Source organism: Crassostrea angulata, chromosome 8 (genome assembly GCF_025612915.1).
Source record: "Crassostrea angulata isolate pt1a10 chromosome 8, ASM2561291v2, whole genome shotgun sequence".
In the NCBI taxonomy this organism is placed as follows: domain Eukaryota; kingdom Metazoa; phylum Mollusca; class Bivalvia; order Ostreida; family Ostreidae; genus Magallana; species Magallana angulata.
In genome coordinates, this window is record NC_069118.1 from 2,499,039 (window position 1) to 2,520,002 (window position 20,964).

Sequence of the window (20,964 nt, forward strand, 5' to 3'; positions counted from 1 at the left end):
AACCACACACATCTTAAAAGGCAGTGGTTGTGTAAATAAATGAACAAACGATAGGCAGATAAACTCTTTTTATCAACATCACAAGCCTTCAGAATCAAGATCACGGCAAACAGATAGAGAATCCACTAAATACTCGAATTACCGTTGTAAGTCTCGCGAGATTTAGAAGATACCTTGTATTTAGTGGCTGAATAAGTCAAGAAATGGCTTTTCAATGAGCCATGCATCATTGTCAATTGAAATCTTTGTTCGAATGGAAGATAAGTTCATGTAGCAAATAGTTCTGCCGACACGAAATCAACCATTGACTAATCGAATGCTTTGTGTGTCCCTTCATTGCAATCCCTAGATATGTCGCTTCCCCTGTAAGCTGATGCTACACGGGTTTGTTCGAATTAATGCAAATGTTTCTCCCAACGAAGATCCATAGAGCCAGTCCGTCAGAGAATGTCCTTTTACATGCTACAGTCGCATACTTTAATCAGATAATATTCATCACACCCCCATTGTTTGTCTTCGTTCTTGCAACCTGATTTGTAAAGTTTAAAAGTCTTCAAAATTTTGCATAATTCTTATGATATCAAAGAAATAAATGCCGCCCAAACACCGCGCAATTAGCCCCGGTGTGATAGTATCGAGGTGTTTAACGACTGAACACTTTAGTCAGTGATTACTGGGTTATCAGGATAAGATATATCAGAAAAAGGAACGTGTAACTCTCTTATCTCAGGAGTTCTAATCCGTTACATACCCGCTACAGTTTTATTGTAGTTATCAATACGAAATAAATGTCAAACAAATATATCTCTTTAATCTATCATTTTGAATCTATTTTACGTTTCGTTTGCTGATTGATAAATTGTAGGAAATTTATAAAAAGTAAACGACAAGTATGATATCAAATACAGTTCATCGTTTTGTAAACAACACAGTATCGTTAGATAAGTGATAAAACATATTGGCTGTCTCATATGTCAGTCAATAATGAATAGAAGTACTTATTGTTTGTTCGAAAGGAAAACAACACGCCCAAATAAGGAAAGGTAATATTTATTCTGTTTAATATATAAAAAATGATCACTGATCTATAAATTTGGTGCAGATTTACGAATTTTCAAAGTTTGGATAATTGAAATTACTATTTTACATTGCTTTTGACTCACAAATTTTGATATGATATCCTTCTGTGTTTAACTTTAATGTTTAAAAACCACACAAATAAGACTTTATTAACGTATAAGTAAAATTTTGTGATAATATGTTATCATATATGACGTGTTCTTTCCTGCTTTAATCCCATTGGTTTATTCAATATAAATAAAGCCCTTTTCCTTTGTATGCAGTCCTTCCTTGGAAATCTTCTTTCTGAAAAAGAGGAAACAAAGCCATCGTTTAATTAATTATCGGTGATTTTCTGGTAAAATATAAAATATAAACCAAAACAAAGTGATAATGATAGATTGATATCGTATTCTTATGATTTTTGTTACTTTTAACGATGTGATATTTCTGAATAGAAGAATTATCCAAAATACATACTTGAATAAAGAATACAGTGCAGCCTTTTTCATGTCAAAATTATAGGTTTATAACTGTTTTAATATTTCTCAATGAAATTCTTTATTATACTTGATTTATACAATTAATTGACAAGCGCATATTTACAAATACATGTAAAATAAAATTATATTCATTGTTCGGATAATTAAGGAATAATGAATATTGTGAGGTGACCCAATACGGTGGGGGTGATTAATTTTAATAAAACCAGAATGGCTTTATGATATATTTGATAACGCCCAACTGTATTTGATGATTATATTCAAGAATGATTCATTATCATTCATATTTATATAATTTTAAGCAATGGTACGATTAAATGTTTAAATAGTCATTGATGAAATATATTGGTCAATGCGTTACAAAATCATTTCGTAGTGTTATCACAAAGACACTGAAAAACGTAAATATTAAAAATTTACACCATCTCATCAGACAACTTTCTTTAACGTAATTCTGTGTGAAGTTTGAACTAAGAATTCACTTTTTAATACGCTTATAGAAGTTTTATCTTACTTAATAAAAGACACTACTCTGCAAAATAAAACCTCTTAACATTAATTCTGAATTTAACATAAAATCGACATTTCAGCACAAAAAGAAACTCGGTTTATTTGCCATGTTGATCACACAATTTACGAAACCTCGGGATTAAGCTTCCTGGGACATAATTGTGTCTGTATAAACATCTTTTAATATTATGTGCATACTAGTAATAACATTAAATAGCTCTTTACTAAACATTATTCAACAAGGTTCGAGTTATAAACATGGATGAACTGGTTTCATTTTTTAAAATAAAAGTACCAAACTTCGCTTTGATAAAACAAACCTAGCTCTGACTTTACCCCGAGGCAATTAAATCCCGGCACACATTGTTTCCCCCCAGAACTCTAAACTGTCACAGTTGTTCCACGGAGACGTTATACTAACGTTTCTCTCGCCCTGTTCCTGTCCGGATTCTTATGTAAAAGCAGAAGTCAAGAGCAGATAAAAGGCTTTGTAGCTTGTAAATGTCAGTTGAGGCTGATTACAGAGAAACGTGGAAACAGGGGCCCCGGTCCCCCGTCCGAGGGGGGGGGGGGTATCGATTCGGGAGGGTTTGAACACATGACTAACTAACTGTGTCACATGTTATTCAGCTCTCTGTTTTGTTTTTAACATGCCATATATTACTATGAACGAACTTACACATATGCAGACTGTTTTGTTTCTTACAACTTAACCATCCCATCCACTAAACTTAGACATGCATTTTTGTATATTCATACTCAGTACATTTTTTTAAATTAAATTCCCATTGTTTACGTATTTTGTAAATGAAAAAGCTTGTTTCGTTTCGTGAAAACTTACCATTTTCGATTAAACTATATGTTTTTAATTTCAAATGGAACAGAATCATTCAGAGAAAACAGCTGACAAAAATATATTTTATTTTATCTTTATTAAAAGACTGTCATATGGACATACATTGTTTTGCTTAATCAAAGTGACTGTAGTTTTCATGTACAAACGAATGTAAAATCTAAATGGATCAGAAGAGAATTTTTTTCTGTTTATTAATAATCTGTAAATCATTGATTATGTATACTTGTATACCTTAATATCCCGTTCTTTATGTTTTCCATTTAATAGTTCACGTTTTTAGTCTGTCAGGTATAATTTATGCAATATTTTAAATGATTATTTATATTTTTGTCATTCATATTTTTTATAAAAATATCTTATCATTTATAATTATGAATTGGTTTAATTTGTCAAGGTTTAATTTGTCAAGTAGAATATTCCTTTTTGTAAAACAATTTAGATATTTTTTCCTTAACATAATCTGATGAATTTGAATCCTTTTTATTTAAACCTTTCAAGGAAGACACAACGTATATAATTTTTCTTTTAAATTCATAATTTAAATTATAATTTTTAATTTATTAATTTTTTTTGGAAGGGAGTATGATTTTTTTTAAAATAGCTTATCAATTTTCTTATGAACTTGTTTTGAAGCTTTGAGTTGGTTAGAAGTCTATATGGTTGGACCATATCGGTATTTAATTGAATTACATTAAGGGGGTAGGAAAAAGTTCTTCCCCTCTTTTAGAAATCTGTATGTAACTGTATTTTCAAATTAAGCTAACAAGATTTTCTTTTACATATGTATCTGTATATAGCATTTGTATAATCATGATTTTGCTAACTCTGAATGATTCTGTTCTGATTTTCAAATGATGAACTAAAAAAAACCGAAAATGGGCATTTAATAACAAAATGATGATCTTTTTTATATACATAACATACATACAACATGTAAAATAAGATCAAAAACATATCTATGTTCGATAATTAAACAGAGTTTAACTTGTGTTCCTGAAAATCAAAGGTGAGGGATATTTGTGATAGCAATCATTTGTTTATTGCAAAAGATGTTATTTATTGATAATACACGTGTATGTGAAACATGATCTGTATCTGTTTGACACAGTGAAGGTTGTTAAGAATTAAAGAACAACATTACAATGTTACAATGTAGTAGGTCCACAAATCTGATTATTTGTACAAAGAACATCATTTTACTATGAGAACATTATTAAATGTACTTGTATGTGTTGATTTGTTTCTAAAATAAAACAAAATTTATTAATAACATTTTTTTTTGCTTCTGGTTGCAATTTACCGTATATGCAACATTTCTGTACCATCTAATTTTATTCTGTTCTGTTACACGAACCTATATTTCTGCTAAGCATTGTACATTTTGTAAATATTCTTTGCTGTACACTTACTATTTATTTCAATAAATTTCAATCATCAGGCTTTAGAAAATTAAAAATACAAAACTTGAAAAATGAAAGCCATAAATTAACAGATAATTAAAAAATACAAATGATATAAAAGGTATACAAATTGGTAAAAGTAAATTGGTTTCATGAGAATATTTCATTCAAAAATACCATGTTGGACTTGATTAGAGATTACCTGATACCAAAATAAATGTGTCGAGATACGGAAGAACAAACAAAGCATGGCAAAGAATATTGGAGATTTGTCCACAACTCAGAATTATTACTTTTAATCTACACATCATAAAAATGTATTAATAGGATAAATTGTACCATCGTTATTGTACCGTAATTGTAAATCTTATGTTTAACCACAGGCAAGGTATGAATAAACTTGTAAAATTTTGTTTTTGAACCTCATGCACAATTTACATTGTCTGAGAGTAACAAACTAACAAAACTCTGAATTTTTAGAAATTTGATAAAAGCACATTTTGAAAACAAAATATTAGTTTGTAAATTTGCAGTTTAGATTTAAGAACAATTTCAAATATTATCTTAGAAAGGAGTGATGTTGCTTTATCATATCATTATTGCACGTGTACATTAAAAGATGAAACAAATAAATAGATAAAACATAATCATTGAAATTCAGATGACACTTGACATTATTTCAGTAAAGTCTTAGCTATCTAGAAACTACACCAGTTTGTAATTATCGAAGATAATCTGTTTACATCAGACAGAATGGAAAATGCGAGAGGAAAGTGCGTGTTCTTAAAGATGCGCAAAGATGTATACATTTTCATGGACAATTTGTTAAAGTACGCACCTGTTCTTTACTCTAAACATAAAATACTGATACAAGAGGGAGATGACCCGCCCCAGGAGATTTCATCGCTCCCAAGTAGCCCTAGCTGTTCGATTAATCAAAATTTGATAATAAAACTTTATGAAGCTATAAAATAGAATTGTTTACAGATGTTCGAGTACGCATGATGAGCTGGTGGCCTTTTGAAGAAACTTCAAGAGGAACTGGCTGAAATTTTGTTTGAAAAAAAAGGCATTAGAAAACTTAAAAAGAAAAGGGTAAATTTGATGAAAACTGTGTAAAACGACGATAAATTCAGCTGATAATCTATGCACCAGTGCTCCCATGTACCACAAACCATTTGATAGAGGGAGAGCGCTGAGAAAGTAACGAGGGATAATAATCGGACACTTAAAGATAATCACTTTAGATAATCATACTGATATTATCTTCATCAAAATATAGATCAAAGGATACCAAGCTAGTCAGACAAACTAGTAAACACATAATTCCGATGTCGAAAACGACATGCTTTTCGCGAATTGGTGAGGTTCCGAATAATTACTGTGTGTAGATCAATCCGGTCGGGTTCTGGTGATGACTCGTTACACGACAGATAATGAGGAGGAGCGACGACCGACAGACGGCGTGGCGCTCGTTAGAAAAGGTCGGGATCGTGATTCTGTTAAAACACGAAGATGAAGTTTATTCACTTCATCAAAGACTTTAAATTGGATTTTCACTCTTTTTTTAATTTTCTTTTAATTTTTTTGGATTTAAATCACTTGTACTTTTCCTTCTTTTTTAATTTTTGTGCTGAGCAAGTAGAATTTTAGCACAATACTGCAATTAGATCGTCCCATGATATAAAATTCATCGCATTCTTCAATATGAACCTTATCTATGGCGATAATCTCATCTCCCTGATAACGATCAGCGGAAAATTATTTATTGATTTTTCAAAAGCACCCTCTAGATTAAAAAAATCGGGAAACATTCCTGTTCATGGTGACTTTAATTTCGCCAATTAAATTGCCCACTTTTGAGATGAAATTTGCCGAGGTCCGTTATATATAAACGGAAGGAAGCAGTAAAATACTGCCAATCGGGGAGTTCTATACTTGTCAACGATAATTCACGATATATCCCGAAAGGTATGGCACGAGACTGTTTCTTAAAGGTATACTGACAAGGTAACATAGAGCGGAAAGAAACTAGAGAATTGATAGGTAATTACCTCGTATTGTTCAGTGACAAAAGGCGGAAATATGTAATTCATAACAATTGTTTATGACTTGGGGGTTATATTTGATTTCAATTAACTTATTGTTGTGTTTGAAACGACAGCAGTAATTGGAAATAAATGATTGCAAAATTTAGGACTCCAGTGGTAACCTTTATTAATTTTTTTCTTGTTTTTCCAAAAAAAAATATTATTGACAATTAATACATGAAAAAGAATACCTATTATTAAACATTTGTTGAAAGACATTTATTTATTTTTTGCCACATCTACAATAATATAATTTTGATTTTATATTCACATCTGACATATATTAATTTGTCTATATAATTTTGAAGACATTGGTTGAACAATGATGTTATCAACAGAGTATATATTGTTGCCACATTTACAAATAAACCTATAATGAATTATTTATCTAGGATTCCAGTTTGATTATCTTGATTTGTCCGTTGAATATCAAGTTCAACTATAATGTATCTGTTCATATCTTCAGCTATATATCAGAGACAGTAGTACGAATTTCCTTACGTATTGCAACAGAGAACCAAATTTAACAAGAAGTATTTACATGAAACATGTATTCAATTATTCAATGTGTACTATTAAGTATATCATTTTGATCTGAATACACAGACTGTTGTAATTTTGTTAATGGTAAGAAGAAAATACGTTGTTTAATCCATTTGTAAGCCTATTTCATTTAACAATAAAATATAACAATAATATTTTTTTCTCTTATCTATTCATTTGTTCATATACAAAAAATTGAGAAATTGTCACATGAACTATCACTCATTTTGACCGTTTGTAAATTTTGCACGTTAGAATGGACTTTTTTCTATACGCAAGGGTTTATTTAGATATACGAGTTTTAAATCCTAGTGTAAATGATCGCACTATAAATCTATCTCTATGTACCCCATAATGCCCTCTGCACTGGAATAAAACATGCACCAATTCTACAACAAAAGTTACAATTCAACACCGCAGCGCATTGCTAATCCAACTGATGCTTTAAGAGGGAATTATATATGTTAATTTAGATTAATCAAAAGATTTGCTTAATCCGTTGAAGGTTATTTCTCGCCTAGAAGCATAAACTGTTCAATACAGATCGAACTACAGATTATATGATAATGATCAGTTTGAGATTCATGAATATGCATGTAAGGAGATAAGAGAATAAGCCCAGAGAGAGAGAGAGAGAGAAAGAGAGAGAGAGAGATTAAAATTTTTAAACAAACCTAACATCAAAGATACATTCTGAATATAAAATATCTTTCTTCTGTAATCGAGCTAATTATAAGTGAATAATATGTACAGTGTTCGCAGCATTTTCAAAGCAGAATATAAATCCAAAATATATGTAAGCCACAATCGCGTTTTTCACATCTTAATAAAATTGTTTTCACGGCCAAAGAATTTGATTTTTACTTGTAATAAACCCGATATCCACTTCCACAAGATAACTCCCATACATGGAGGTAAAAGTTAGTCGTCTCTTATTTAAGTATGATTTAAATGACTTATTCACCCCTAAAAACTATCATGACATTCATCTTAAGATACCGCCTTTATAATATTCAATATCTCGGAAGATATTAGTGTTTCAAAAAGATCAGATTATTATTTTGATTGAAAAAGTGTGTGAATTTCTACCGACTGACTGAGCGATTCATATGTTAATTTACAAACAGATGATCTTTTTAATGTCTCTTAACACATTGATAAAAGTGACCTGATTTTCAATATGAATGAAAGACTTTCATCTTTGTTATGGGAGTTTTTTTTGTAATTTCATCTATGTCCTTATTTCAATGAAAAGTACAAATTTTTTTAAACCTGATACTATATATATATATGTTTAAAACCTTATTTTATACGACATTTCAAGCATTTCAATGAATAAATTAACTTAATATTGTAACTTTTTGTAAAAAAGTAGAAATATACTACCACATTGTATGAAAAAAAAACCCTGTCTAAATATATAAATTTCATTTACCGCCAAAAAAAGAATTTAAGGAACGACTTATACATGTGGTATCAAATTAAATAAAAAGTGTAATAATAGAGTATATTTTGCATAAAAAATTTGCATTAAAACAGAATGCAGAAAAGGCCTCCTGCTTCTAGCTAATTTATGCACTGATTGGAACACTATAAAAACTGAAACGACCACGGGGCAACACTCGGGGTTCCGCATTAATTTTTCATGAGCAGCAAAAAGCTTATCTTTGGGAGCAGAACGAGTGATCAAGGTCGCTGATACAAAAAGACAGCGATAAGAGAGAGGGGGAAAACATACCAAATGCACCGAAATCAAGAAATATTGCAGTTCTGTCATCGCAACTATTAAACTCGGTATGCGTACTTGAAATTCTATATTTAGCTTGCACTATCTTTTTAAAAATCCGTAGTTAAATTTTTATGACCATCTTGCTTATTTTATTCAAAAATATATCTTTTTCCCCAACAAAATAAGAAAAATATATATTCAAAAACTGACTTTAAAAACGCATTTGACATTTAGATTTATTTTTGTAGTTTTCTATCAAAAGGAATGTGGTTATTTACTTTGAGAAGAGATGGGACTATAGATAAACCCACAAAATATATCTTAAGAGCTGATAAGAGCATTTTGATCGACTGAGCTGATCTTTATCAAATCTAAACAGACACCGATCGCGAATTTTCACTTTTCTCCACCGAACCCTGGAGGAAAACGTTACGGTGGCTAAATTATATATGTTTCGTTACAAGATAAACGTTTTTATCTCCACCTCGGTAAAGGAGTTGTCGTCCCTTGAAGGCATAGAGGGGCGGGCATGCGCCTCTTGTTTGTTGTTACAAAGGGTGCAATTCTCACACCTATAAAAACAAAACTCGTGTACAGTTCTTATCGGAATGAAAACAATCAAATTCCTCCGCGGTATTTGTTTTCTTTTCGTTAGATGTCTGATGCCAACATGGACATTATTTACAATCCCCACTCACGCCTTCTTATTGCTACAATCAGCAGACAGAGACAAAATCAATTGATGATGTTAATTTGAGGTATATCTGAAGATCTTTTCTTATTTATTCCCCTCTGCTGGCGTAAGGCACCTCCAAAACATGTGAAATAACTAGTATTTCATTGGTTCATATATCTTTTGCTGTTTCAGTGTTGATTTATAAATAAAAGGTGGTGCACATATAATCTCTAACTGTTTCTATGGACCATTCTTTTTTTCCGCTTTTACTTTCATATAAGTAAATAACGGTTAAATACCGCATATATGCTTAATTTCAATCTATTACATATTTTATATCTTATTGGCTTTTCAATCAGGAAAACTGATACAAGTGTATATCAGAACCAATATAGGATGACCATGTTTTAGCGAAGGACTGTTGGTTGACATTAACAGTACAGTATACTTACTAATCTACTAGTATTCTAACTAATCACAAATTACATCATGATCTTGCAAAAATCACATAAGACCTGGTAGATTTTTTATCTTGTATCCATTAAATTTTCGAAAATATTATTTGTTTGGGGGTAGAAAATGTATATAATTGTCACCACACTCATAGTTTTACTAATAGACAAATTAAAAGAAATTATGTATTAGCTACCAAAAGATTTAAGTTTTAATGCATTATTCACAGTGTCATTCAAACAGCTGAACTGCTAGCTTTCTACAACTATTTTTCAGTCTGTACATAAATAATACCCGGTACCAAGCATCTTAATTCCACTTATAATTCCTTTGTTTTTCTCTACTATATTCTATTGTTACATTGTACCATCAATGTTTGTCAAATTGACTGTCAAAGGAGAGGGCTCAAATAGGCAGATTGACTGCTGCCCAATCCTATTATGTAATATTTTTTACGTAATAAAATATTGTTTAAATAAAAAAGAAATGACTTAAGACAAAACGATAAAATCAACAGCTTTTTTTAATATATTAAACCATTGATAATTAAATAAAAATTTCTTTAGAACATTAATCTCGTAGATGGAACATTAATATGATTATATAATGAAAAGATTTATAATTTAGACTTAATGTTGGTATTAATCGAAATAGAGAATGTTCCTTCGTTTTGTAACACAAAATCCCCGGGAAGATTCATGGCTGATTTAATATGGCTTCCACAAGGAAAACGGGAGATGTTATCGGGACAAATAGAGGGAAAGGAACGCTAAGGTTTTTGTCTTTAAGCTTGAAAGTCGTCCTTCATCAATTAACTCTAGTTTCCTCTGAATAACAATAGAACAATAATTGATCGTATCTAGCCAAATTCAAGTCAATACGCGACTTTTATGATGATGTGCCTTGGACGAGGGCCCCCTAGCACACCAACCAAAAGCCAGCCCGCTTTTTGATCTATGTCACAGGGACTGTTTAGGGTGCGCTCGATTGAACGAAGGCGAGAGCATTCTGGCCGTAAAAATGTATTTCCCCATTGGCAACAATGATGACTTTCGCTGGAATGTCGAAATTAATGCTGACAAAACATCACCAAATAACACAGTGCGACCCCTCATCGCCTACAGGACTCTCTTGTCCAAAAAGAAAAGAACATCGAAGAAAATGAGGAGAGAAATATGCTTCTAATTGGTCTCCTCTATATCAAAAGAAAAGTTGTGTGATACCCGATACCCATATACATAAACTGGGGCTCTTTCGGGCGCCCCAAAACCACTTTGCTACTATTAGTAGCGACAAGAGACATTTTACGTACAAAAGGCACATAAAAGAAAACGCAGAGACGAACCGAAGGGAGTTTGCTAGAAAAACAAGCTTTGGTATTATAGTCCTGTCAAAGTATATTTGTCAAATTAGAAAGGAGAGCAGGGGCGATACGCCATGTACGATACTCAGACTGCGAGGAATGAAATAAGTCAATGTAATAGCATAATGTGAACCCTAGATCTTACAAGCAAGATCTGGGATGCCTCATGATCGTATCTCGGCGTAGGAATCTGATAATGGAATATTAAACCGTCTGATAAAAAGCAAAAAGTCCCCGCTTCCAGACTTTGTAATGGGGCACGCTGTCTCTGCTATTGTTTTTTGGGAGTTTTTTTGGTCGGTCTGGTCTGACCAATTCCTGATTAAATGGTCACTCTGGATTAGAATCAGACCTTCGTAGAACAAAGATCAAAGAACAAATTAACAGAGTCTACATCAGACGAGGAAAAGTATCAAGACCACGTTTATTGTCACGAACGACTTTTTGTACAACATGAAGACCGCCACAAGAGGCAATGATAGCCAAAAGTTCTAGCAAAGATGGTCTCTTCATAGTGCTTACAATTAACTGACTACGGCCTTTTATTTCTTAATGAATAATCAATGCATGAATAAAGTGAAGTCTATAATGTCTAAAAAAAGGAAAAGTCGTACAAAATATTATCTGGGAAATTGTGGAATTAAGATGATAAGAAAAATAGTGTTTCCAGAGGATGCTAGAATTGTTTTATTGTACATGAAGAGGTTTTTTTTTCAACTATACACAACACGATTAAAGAACTTCCCTGGGTTAATTTCCTAGTATCTATTATATGTCTGAGACATCTACAGTTTCAAAATAAGAAGAGCAGAAAGGTAAATTCGAAAAACTGTTCTGAATTGATCAAATTCAATGTATTTATTTACAAATGTAGGGAATACCCAAGTGGTATCATCGTGGTATACTTTGATGGTGTCTAACCATTATCGCTGATTTAAGGATATCTCGACATAGCAATGTCCTGATTCAACCGATTGTGACGAAACACAAATGCCTTTTATCGTGACTTTGTAAGAAATTATTATTCAGTTGCAACTACACGTTCTTTAAAAAATCAAAAACTTTTTTTTGGAGGTGTAAGAAAAATACTTAGAGTTATTAATTATACCATGCTTTTATCTTTTTTTTTAATTGTATAGAAGGAATTAACTTTCCGCACAGTAAAATCGTCTTTATATTGTGAAAATGCATAATCTCCCAATGTCCCTCGTCAACTTTGTGTGTACATAACAAGTCTTCTCGTATTTCACCGTGCTGAGGTAATTTCGTGCATTAGTTAATGTTATAAAGGCTGATTAATCCTCATTTATGTTTACTAGTTTGGCACATAATATGATGTAATACGATGCTGAGTTCCCCGCGGAAAGGCCACAGTTTTGCGTCTCCTTTTGGGTCAGTAAAACGTTTGAATTGACACTGATCCGCAACTGTCAAACAAGCGCTTTTTTCATTGTGCAAGGGATTATATTTTTCGTATAATATATTCACTTTATACCGAAAATACCAAGTTTAATACGATTCCTGCAATATAAAATGTCTCTAATTTCCCTTAATAAGAGAAAATACACGTGTCAAATCGAACACTCTTTTATATATGCAAATATTATGTAAATAGTTGCGCATTGACTTCAAATTCCAGAAAAAATAAGTCCATTATTTGGTAATTTTACAGAGAAACAATTGTACGAAAGATTATAAACGTCCAGTTATATTGAATAAATAGTATTCGTTTATCAACTTAGCCTCAACAATTAACAGTGAAAAATTACCGGCGTGAGTCGAACCCCCCCTTGAGCCGACAATTTTACGCCAGTGATAATGTCTTGGCGGACGGGGCTGGAGAATCTATGCTGGCACATCAGATAAAGGCGGGAAACGATTAAACGCCTTATCTGAACTGTCCTTTGTTAAACATTATTTGAAACAAAACATCGAATCGATGTCGAGATATCGTCGCAGGGAATGAGGTTTAATGTTAAACCATTCCATCTAATCGTTGAGACATCGACAGGTCTCCTGATTTTCGCCGTTATCGCGTTATGTAAGAATTAATTTCACGATGGCTGGAGGTCGCCGGATTGTGCTATCGCGCTTCTGAAATTGATGATTGTTTTGTTTATCAGAAATTAAGTTGGTAGATTCATTTCATATATTCTTCCCAATCCTCTATAAGATTCTTATCTGTGTAAAAGAGCTGCATACTTATTCTATTTACGGTTACAGAAATGGAATATGAGGGGGAACAGAAGAATTTCAATGTCACTTAAAAACCTGCGAAAACGTCGTGATCACTTCTGACCTAACACTGAGAATAAACAACTTAAATATTTTCAAAATAAGATAGAAAAAATCATGACAAAATGTTCCGGATTTTCTTGAATGAGTGTATTAAAGAACTTATTCATAAATTTATTTCAAGAGAATGATTAATGGGACTTCTATAAATATCAGGACGAACTCGGAACCCCCACACAACGGAAGATGGTTCTGAGATAATCTGATGCGGAACCTTAACGAATGATCGTGATATTTTAAGACTATGGTCGTGTCCCCTGCTACAGATCGTTTAGGGCTGAACCAAGATTTGTCTTATAAACTTAACTTTATCATCCACAAACGTAAAACAGGTTCCTGTTCTACCATGGCAACAAGACAGGTCTTTGATGTAAGAATGTTCACTGTTTAAATAATGTTCCACGAATAATGGCCTGTATCAGCGGGGGTACAATACCATCACTATCCAGTGTTGCATTCCAATATATAGCATGCATGACTTCGCCCGCCCCTAACACAACAATACTAGTCGGGGGTCAGTCTTCAGCTAATGTGATACGGAGGGTGATCTATTTGATACGAGTCGGCGACAACATATATCTGTAATACAATATACCTCATCTTCATCGCCCGCATGTCTGCAAGTCGTGAATTAACAAAAACTTAAGGCCAACAAGTTTGCATTTCTTCTTTTTTTTAAATTTAATTCAAAATCACGTTCTATGAACACCTTCACATTTTTCCTTCCGAAAATACTTTAGTTTATCAAACGAAGTTATACACAATATGGGTCTAGTACTCATGATGCCTATTTCATTTGTTAAATTAAAGTACAACTTGAAATACTTCATTTTATCAACTGATGTATGCAATATGATAATGTGTACTTTATTTGGTAAAATAAATTGTATCAGAAAGGACAGTCTGATAGTTCCCTTGAAATCTGTTATGAAATTTTCAATCCAACTTGAAAAAACATTAGTTACAGATATGGCCATCCTCGTATAAAATTTTAATATTTAATAAGGAGGCCGCTTAAGAACCGACATGGTATTCATAACCCAGCACACGGCCATGTAATGAACTGCTGCCGGGTTCAGGTTCCCGTTTGAAACATGATCAGATTCTAAATAAGATAATGATTAGATATGCACCATTCAACAAGGTGACTTCATTATGTTACATTTTCATATTGATTTCTTTTTTCTCCCCCTAAAAAGAAGCAAACGTACCTTCTTCTGGCCAAACTAACACTTTTCATTGACATTTATATTTTTTTACAGTACAAAAGATTCAAAATCCACACTAAGAAGTACCAGTTTTTCAAAGCTCAGTATTTAAAGTTTTAGATGAATTGAAATTATAGTCCATCTGGCATACTTGAATTAATGTGCTTTAAAGTAGTCGGAGATATCCTAAAATCTTAAAAGTTTTAGTCATGTTAAAAGATCGAATATTAAACCTTTAATTTGAAATTTCGAATCTTATGGAAATTATTAAGTGTTACACATATTTTATCTAATGGTGTATTGTATTTGAATTTTAAATAACATTTCATAAAAACAAAAACTCTACAACACGTGATTATTGGATGTAGTCCTTTTGATAAGACTGAACAACAAAATTCTGTATGAGCGGTAGATGGCAACATATTCACTAGAATCAACTCCTATAGTGATAACCAGTAGGTTGGGGACAGGACTTGGATAGGCGCTGCCTCGTGTCCAATGTACTTGTATTTATTTGCATAACAAAATATTGGTTAAATTAAATTAAAAACAACCAATCATTTTTCTGCTAGTAGAGAGTTCCATGACCATGCAGGGCTGGTCATGTGACTTCGTCATAATTGATTGAACTGTTTTTTAGTGAAACACAAATAATTATTGAATGTTTATTTGTTGAAGAAACTCATTCTAGGTTATAAACTAATTTTGTTTATATATTTATTCTACAGTATTTAATTCTTATTTTCAGCTTTGTCAATACACAGAACGCTGTCAAATATTTTGCATGTAAAACATTTTGACTTTTTTATATTATTGTTTAAATTTGTTTATTTTCTAGAACTCATTGGGTTAATGCAGATAAGTTTGAATATTCAATTTTAAATCAATATCCAAAGAATATGAAATATTTTGCTTTATTTAAAGTCTAGTTATTACAAGCAGAATCTCTGATTGTTTTAAAAGTTATCAGATATTTTTAACTTATGACTTCTGTTCCATGTGTTCAGTGGTTAAAATGAGAAAGTCAAATGACAAAAATATTTTGTAGAAAATTCAGACAATATCTGTAAGATTTTTTGTTTTTGTTTCTTTTTGTTTCTTCTGTTGTAAATTTTTTTAACACATTGTAATTAAAATGATATTATCATACATTGATAGTGTACATTGTCCAGGCAAAACAAACGATGAGCTCAACGATTGGTTTGTTATGAATGAAATAAATGATGATTACGACTCAATCCTTATGTACTGTAAACTTAACGTTATTTGTCATTTTTTGTTAAAGGTACATTGTATGCAGGGTCTCGCCGATATTATTGATTCTATCAATACATTTATGTTTTTATTTTGCGGGGTTTTGTTATTAAAATTAAGATAAATGAGGAAGATGACATGATGTGTTGTTTTATGCAAAACAAAATTTACCTGGTTACATTTAAAACCGAAACTTGATCTTTTTTCCTATAATCCAAAATCTTTTTTAATATGATTTAAATTGACATATTGTATGTCAGGGTTTTTTTTTTTTTTTACTTTTGTATATGGTAACATGTTTATTATTTTATTTGCATTGACAACTTTTAATTCTTTTATTTTGAATACTGAATTTTTACCCAAAGTTATGAAAACACAAATATTTTTTTTCTGTTTAAAATAATAAATACATGTATGTTGACATTGGAATTTTTAAAGTAACATACATTTGAATCAAATATATTTTTTTATTATTCTTATCTGTACAGTTATCATTATTTTATAATTTTGAATAAATATTTTTGACTTATAATTAATAAAATATTATTTCTATCTATTGAAGAAATAAGTTATGTGTTCACTTTTAGTATTATTACATAGTTGTTCTAAAAAAATCTTTAAAACCTTTTTTCTTTAATCTTTTAAGAATAAGCTAAATTCTTTGTAAATAAAAGAAATTAAATTATGGGTCAGGAAACAAAACTATACATTTGAATTACCAGTATTTAAGTCAGTCAAATTAAAATAATAACTAGAAAATGTCGACTGTTTTATTACACACACAAACTCGTGTACTTCTAATGTGTATGTTCATTTATACGTATCATTGCCTCAAAAGTAGAAATTAGTTTCATCATAAATAAATACATATCAATGGTAAATCTTTCCACGTCGTTTACATAATCAAAATAAAATAGATCATCGATCATCTTTAAATAGGTATTGTAAACAGATTAAGAACACAAGCCCGCTGACAAAAGCGCGGGTCACCTGGGTTTTTGATATTTACAAGAGATAGGATATCGTAGTCCAAAATCTGATAAAAAAAGTGAAAAAGAGAAAAAGAAAGAGAATCTAGAGAGTGTTTATGAGTACCCTCTCTCTGTAATAAGTTTCAATTTCGTCCAGTGGTTGAACACAGGGAGATGAGCCCCCTCGCTGTAACGCTTGCCCCTGGATGATTAAGTTCGGGGCGGACTGTGTTTATTTTCTGATGAATGGGGAGAGTTCTCTGTATTTAACTAACTCATAATTTTATTTATACGAGGACTCTATTGTGTGTAATGTAAACGGCGGCGCCAGCGTCGATTCGAATAAATTATTATGTTGTGTATATTGTAGGCAGTCCATTGGCATCAACCTTTGATCAAAATTTAAAAGGAGAGTATTTTCATTTAAAAGTCTAAAAAGCGTGGATTACTGCGAATTAACATAAAAGTTTAATGATTAGTAATGGTGCAATAGAAAGGCTTTTAAAATTTCAACTTCTTGTCATAAAATAACAAATTAACATTATGTTAATGTGAGGTCTGCGGTCACCGGATGGGTATGTTTTTGTAAACAGGGTTTTATTTAATTGACCAAAGGGGCCGTTAAAGGGGAGAAAAATAGAGTGTCCTCGACTAGCGGACCTCTTAGAGACCAAGATGAGCTCTTAACTTCTAAACATTTATCGCGATCGATTTATCATCATTAAGCATTTACAAAAGGAATATTTATTGAATCAAGTCATTCCTTTACCATTCCCTAAAGGTGACTTCTGCCAATAGTGCACCATAACCACCCCGATAAGCAAGTAATGAGAGACAGAGATAACGCGGGCATAATAAGACAATGTTTTTCATTAGGCATCCTTTTGCTCAGGAAAAAGCAGAAACTGATAATATTAATAGCTAATATTCGGTGTAATTATACGGTGATTAATATAATCAAATGATGTTGATACATTTATCATGATAAAGTCACATTGGACCTGACAGGCGCTTCAGCATTGGTTGGGAGTAGATAGTGCGCTACAAACAATTGAGGTGCGATGATTCGCAGTAGTCTCTTCGAAAGGCGATAAAACAGAGGAGGCATTGTAAAGAAGAGAGCAGATGGTCGTTTGACGATAGAACAGCGATTCTCCGGATAGAGGTAGCCTATCTTCCGTTGATTGATCGCTGTTAATTGCTCTTAAATCGAATCGACTTCTATTTACACGTCCTGTGAACTTGTCTTTGAATTTGATTAGGTTCTGACCACGAGTATTAACGTTACGCTTAATTATGATTTATATTCATTTTTATATCTACACAATAATGACAAGGCTTTGTTCGTCATATTTCGCGTCCAGGATCTGAGAATTTATAATTCATCAAATGTTTGTCTAGATATCCAAATCACCGCATTCGTTGTCATTAATCAAAAATTATTTTTTAATGAATGACATATAAGTGACAATGCGGTGAGTGCAAATAGATATCTTAGAAAAAAATCATTCAAATACCAATAAGTATTTTCTACTGTAAAAGTTCATAAAAATCCGACTTGCATCGGAATTGATTTGAAATATTGTATTTTTTTTTTCATATTTGGGAAATATTGAACTGAGAAGTCAAAGAACTTTAAAAAGAAATATTGAGAAATTGTTACCTCTTATCAACACGATAATCTTGTTTCAGAGTCACGTATTTTTTTACTTTTTTTTTTTGGCCATGAAATACCATGAGAAACTATTTGTGGGCACGGAAGGCAAAAACTTAATTTAACTGCAAATATTTTAAAAATTTCAGTTCAAAACATACAAGAGGTTTCTAACATTCTATTTCAGAAATGGAATAGGTGGTAAATAGCGGTAGATCCGAGTCGAGATGCAGCGGAGCTGTTTTTCAACACACCGTTATTAAGATGGGGATAAAGATAACTGCTAGTAAAACTGGCTTATCAAAGCCATGAAACAAACCAAGATACCAACGTCTTTATTGAGGGGAGACCAACAGACAACATTTCATGAAAACATCATCACCGTCTTCCAAACATCGTTAATATCTACACCATGTTCCCCGGTAAATAGGAAAATAAATTTTTAATTCGCCGTGGTGAAGATTTTGTTTTGAGTGACAGCTGCACGTGTGTCTGTTTGTGCCTTTATCATAAAGAGAGCAATTTTGATTCCTGGAATTCATAGCTTGGCGCCGATTGGCAAAAACTACCCTGTATACAAGATCGTGTGTAAGATACATTCCCTTTACATTTTGTCTTTTTCATGCACGTGACTTGTAGAAAATCACCAACACGTGCAGTTGTGTCCCACTAGTTTTAACTGTGTCTTTTTTTCTGGACCGCACACGTATATAATTTTTGTTGAAAATAATATTATCTAAAGTTTTTGAAATGTTGAAAATTTGGAAAGATTTGTTACCTGTAATTATTTAGCTTACTTTTCTCTAAATTTTTGTTTTATTAAAAAAGAAAACGATATGTGTTTTATTTAGAAAAAATACATTTTAATTTCCAAATTTAAAAAGAGGTATTTTTTGGTTAATGAAACTGAATATATTCTTTACATTACATTAGGTTAACGAAACTAAAAAATATAGAAGCGTCAAGGTAGTATTTTATTTTTTGTTTCAAACTTTGAAAAATATATAAACAAACTTTCCCCCTACATTGGACAGTATTTTTTTTAGGTTTGTCTTTTAACATTATAGAGTTAATAGAAAAAACTACGTCCATAAAATAATCTGACAATATGATACAAAATTTTGGTGAAAGATATATGTACTATACATGTAACTATAGAAGGTAGACACTGAAAATTAAACTTGTAAACTACAGGAATCAATGCTTGCTATCTAGCCATGGCCGAGTTCGATTCATCGGCTCAGAAATTACAATGAAGGCACTTCAACGTTAAGCAAAGAGTCAGTCTAAACCATTAATCTACTTGTGTATCAACGTGATATACAACATTTCCGTTTAAAATTTATAATTGATTTTTATATAAAAATAAACAAATATATATAAAACATTCTTCTGAAATTTATTAAAATAATAAATTCTAACGTAAAAATATCATTTCATATACATATATTTCAATCATGTTTAAAAGTTGAGTTTCTGAATCACTGAGAATTTTTTTCCTATAAAAAGTATCTTTGTGGCAATAATAATACTTATGGTCATGTTTATATATTTTTTAACTGCGCACGATATTTATTTGTCTGGAAAGCATTGGCTGGTGTGAGTGTTCCCACAATAAACATGGTATACACGCAGCCGCTATATAAACTACACAGAATCAATAATGGTATCACGCACTAAAAAATCCACTGAACAAAAATCTCCATAGCTTACCTCTCAAAAAACAAGGGACGCAATCCAATCCTCGACACCTCTTCAAGAGCCAGACCTGAAATAAATGTACAGATATTATGCACACACAGAAATATAGGGATAAAATACACATGCTTATCGATAAAATATTTCACTTTAACCCACAATGGAATCTGATTTTTCTTGCTTTGATATTTCAGACGCTGATAGACAAGATATCATTTACCAGCATTCGTACGGTATCTTCCCGCCGTTTATCACCCCATCTTTTGCCGTTTCACCATTGGTGTAACAGGAGAGATCAGTTTAAGCCATGAATGCGCTTCCTACCGTCAAAAAGCCATGTTACAAGATGTGTGTTGAACTCCCCTATTGATATGAATAGGCAGAAAATTCATTAAATCACACCTGGGGTGGAGTAAATCTTTTAAATTTCTGTTTACATAAATCTGTAGTAACTCCCGATATTGCTTGATTTTCATTTCGTTTAAGGTTATAATGCGGCGCTGCTTCATTGAGTACGCTCTGTGACTCTTCTAGATATAATCACTGCTTGATTTACGACTGCTGGGTATATATCTGGACATCATTTCCAGGACTTTGTATATTACAGCTAATGATGGGATTATGAGTGTTGAATGTAACATCTGAGTATCGTGAAACTCGGGTATTATATTTTTCGTGGACAGAATTAATCGGTGAACATAA

At 31.9% G+C, this 20,964-nt stretch overlaps 1 long non-coding RNA gene across 1 annotated transcript; it reads right to left on the reverse strand.

Moving 5' to 3' along the window:
• Positions 1–960: 960 nt before the first annotated feature.
• On the reverse strand, positions 961–20,755 carry LOC128161623 (uncharacterized). The gene is made up of 3 exons (XR_008240395.1): positions 20,483–20,755; positions 20,278–20,332; positions 961–1,365 (listed from the first exon to the last, which is right to left on the reverse strand). It is a non-coding gene; the product is annotated as an uncharacterized LOC128161623 (long non-coding RNA).
• Between the last annotated feature and the right edge of the window lie 209 nt (positions 20,756–20,964).